This window comes from Tenrec ecaudatus, chromosome X (assembly GCF_050624435.1).
Source record: "Tenrec ecaudatus isolate mTenEca1 chromosome X, mTenEca1.hap1, whole genome shotgun sequence".
In the NCBI taxonomy this organism is placed as follows: Eukaryota; Metazoa; Chordata; class Mammalia; order Afrosoricida; family Tenrecidae; genus Tenrec; species Tenrec ecaudatus.
The window spans coordinates 86,472,733-86,476,797 of record NC_134548.1 but is presented as its reverse complement, the minus strand read 5'-3'; the positions used below and the strand labels follow the sequence as shown (position 1 = coordinate 86,476,797).

Genomic DNA, 4,065 nt, shown 5'->3' with positions numbered 1-4,065 from the left:
ATCACACAGGCTGGTGTGCTTCTTTCATGTGGACTTTGTTGCTGCTCACCTAGATGGCCACTTGTTTATTTTCAAACCTTTAAAACTCCAGATGCTACAACTTTTGATAGCCAGGCACCATCAGCTTTCTTCACCATATTTGCTTTTGTACCCATTTTTGTCTTCCATGATTGTGTCAGGGAAGGTGAGAGTCACAGAATGCCAGGTTATTAGAAACAAGTGTTCTTGTGTTGAGGGAGTACTCAGAGTAGGTATTTCTATAATCATTGGATAGACAAAACAACTAAACTAAACTAAAGCTTGAAGGAAAAGTACTTCCTGCTTGTTGGAGTTCACATTATTCACATGGAGACAAGAAATCTATTCCCCAACTCCCAGTCATAACAATCAAAGTGGTCTAATACTTGCTTTCCTCTTTAGCTCTACGTAGTGCACATTTTTTTACTTTGTCTGAAATTACCATTTTTGTCCTTGTTACTCAGGACAGTTTGTTGTGATCACCTGATCAAAATGTTATTATCATGTTTTAAATTCTAAAGAAAATTTTCTTTTATAATTATAAAAGCAACTCATGCTCATTGTTAGTCAAATATTTTAAAATTACTTTAACCTCCCAGCTAACTCCTTACTTATTAATAATGTTGCTATTCCTGTAATCTTTGTGTTGTCTTTCTTTTCCCTGCTCTGTTCTGTTTTCTATACCTGTTTTAAGCAGATGGTCAGCTATTTCCTACTATTCTGTCTAATTTTCATTATAATTAATTCAGTTTATGGGTTATAAATTGTTAATAGAAAATGATATTTGTCCGAATATTTCTAATATTTTAACATGGTTTATTTGAATTTTCCAGAGGAAAGTTTTGCAAATTTTGTAATTATCTAAAATTAATCTAGAATGAGAGGCAGAAGGCTTAAATAGCTATTTCTATATTGGCTCTATTCACATGCCTATGAATAAATAACTTAGCACCCAATTTTCTCATTGGTGAAATGAGAAAGATAATTTTTAGGCTCCAAAATTAATGATTCCATGAGACATTTGTGAAATGCAATTTAGTAAAAATTCATTTATTTAACCGATATTTATAGGAGTTGTATAAGTATTTTCAATTCTATAGAAATCTTCATGAATCATGGAAATTTAGGGATAATTGGGTTTGGGGTTAATGAGACTACCTAAACACCTTTATTTATTGTCCACTGTAGAAAATAATTATTCTATGTATTCCTGAATTGAGTTCTCTTTAATCATAAGTGTAGTTTAGTTACAAATAACTACAAAAGAAAGAAACTTATAAAACTATACATTCTGAATTATTAATATCATTATTCTGTCCATCTTACATATTATAGACAAGCTTTGTTCTTATGGACAGTCCAAATAGAGATTGGGTTAAAGGTAAGCAGGTTCAAGCAATTAAATACCTTTTCTGGCTAACTTCTAAGGCCTCAAATTGAATAAAGGGCACTATTACAGAAAGGAAGAAAAATCCACAAAAGTACTTTATATTTAATATTCATTCATATACCTTTTTACTTATCATAGTTAATACATTTTTGAAATTTAAAAGTAGAAAGAGGAGTAAAGTATGAGAGGGAATAGGTAAATGTTCATGGCTCACTTGTACAAATCATTTCAAGCTAAGTGAAGACATTTGAAAAGGATTTGAACATGAAGAAATTAATTTGAAATTTCTTTTGTAGTTGTTAGGTGATATCAAGTTGGTTCTGACTCGTAGCAACAGTTGGAAAACTTTTTGATGTATGTAAAACATTTGTAAACACTAGTTGTAAACACTAGTTTTAGCTACTGATATTGAACTTCTCCATTTGATTTCTGCTATTCCTTTTGGAGAAGTGTATAGACACCATTTGTGTTGTTGAAAAAAGATATTTGCGTGTCATCGGTCTTGCAAAATTCTATCATGTTTTTTTCCTTTTGAGTGTATAAAGGAATTTTATTAATCAAGGGCAGAAATCAAAACTAAAATGACTAACATTGACTCCTTAAGTTACATCAACCCAGTGAGGAAATAAATACCAGCTAAGACTAATGAAATTAAATTCCTAAAGAAAAGACATTAATTCCAGGAACATTGAAGTAACCAAAGCTCTGCAAAGAGAAAAAATACAAACATCAGTACAGACACCTTAGTTTGGATGCAAGTGTTAGTGTGCTGAAACCTGTGTGTCACAGAACATGAAGAGTATCTTAGTTTTGGGTGCTTTAGGTCAGAGACCATCACCAGCACTGGATGTGATCCAAGTACTGACTATAGTTCTATTACACAATGTGATTCTCCATTGCCTGTTAGCAGAACAGAGACTAGATGCAAAGTATACAATCAAACCAGATAACCTTGGCTGAGGAGTGGACAGCTCAGAGAGGTTAATTTTCTATCAGACTACATCAGTAGAAAATTCAGAGGGGCAGTTCCATCTTACATCAAAATAACCTATTCATAGTGCTTGACAAAGACACCCCCCCCCGCCATAAAAAGAAAAATCAAGAGGAACACAGTATTTCATTTACAATTTACTAGCTGTTGTAGTGTTTCAGGGAAATATGGAGTGTTTTCAACAAGCTAACAGGAATGGAACATACATCGTGCACTTAGAACATATTGAACAAATGTTAATTGAATCAACTTCAACTTACTGGATAAGTATCTTGATTTGAGCCAGTCTATTGGTAAGCTGTCTCAGTAGCTTGTCAGTCTATTGAGCCAGTATATTTCAATCTAATTATCTAATTCTTTCATAAGCAAATCCCACAATTTCTTTCATATTTATTTCTGACTCTATTGTAGTCATTATCTTTATAAAGCAACCTTCATGGTTTACTTGTATCTGTGGAGTACATTCAGTTTTACAACAGCTCTTCGGATATCCCTGTTCTGAGTAATAATTAGTATCTTCCCAATCAGTATATTTGGTGACACCACAGCAATTTATTTTGTATCTTGTCTAGAGTATCACTTCTATAATCTCCTATTGTGTTATATTGTTTCAGAGACTCCTCATAATTATTCTTAAAGTGGTTCTAATCTCATGTCTAAAACAAATCCTATGATGGCATTAACCAGTTTGATCCCCAAACTTAATCAGAAACATTGCATACTTATCCCAAATGCCAATGGAATGAAGGATAGAACCAGTAATCCAAAAGATGAAAGTGTAGATCAAGAGGATGCTCTTGAATCTAGTGATTGCAGGTTTGGTCTGCAGTCTCTGAGATGGGGATGTCATGACTCACCTAAGAACCCACACCCAATTCCATATTTACAAATTTCAATTCTTCCCTCTTTGTTTCCATTCAATCACCAAAATCACAATATAACACATCTATACATGTTGAGTGCATGTTAGATCAATTTCAGACTGAACACAGTGGTAAAAATTCTTCAATTTCTCCATCAACCCTGGTTGCCTAGTGGTTATGTGTTGAGCTGCTAACTGCAAGGCCCCCAGTTTGAAACCATCAGCTGCTCTGTGGGAGTAAGATAATACTTTCTACTCCCATAAGGAGTTACAGTCTTGGAAACTCATAAGAAAGTTCTAGCCTAACCTATAGGGTCACTATAAATAGGTATTGATTCAATAGTTGTTTGGGGTTTTTTTAGCTTTATTAGTTTCTGCATAAATTTGAAGAATAGTTATAATGATTGGGTTTTCTTGTTTGCCTGTATACATTATCCTTTCAGACAGTATTGTACTTCAATATAGATTTTGAAATGTCCTCTTTGACCATGAATCAGACGTCATTCCTCATGAATGTATCATTCTCAGCATAGTAAACCATATGGTTTTGTGATGCAAAATGGCCAATACCTGTCCGTTTCATCTCACTAATATCTAGGATATCAATCTTTATGTATTCTACTTCAATTTTAATGACTTCAATTTTCTTGGATTCATACTTTGTACATTGTAAGCCATGCACCACCATTTTATCCCAAAGGCTACTTCTCCACCATTATGGTTGACTCTCCTTTGAGAAGGTAGCTCTTCTCCAGTCATATTTTGAATGCCTTCTGACATGAGGGGCTCATTTTCTGGCACTAT

At 33.7% G+C, this 4,065-nt stretch overlaps 1 pseudogene; it reads right to left on the bottom strand.

Annotated features, from left to right (window-relative positions):
• Nucleotides 1–2,745: 2,745 nt before the first annotated feature.
• On the bottom strand, nt 2,746–3,249 carry LOC142433484 (tetraspanin-6 pseudogene; annotated as a pseudogene).
• Nucleotides 3,250–4,065: the final 816 nt, after the last annotated feature.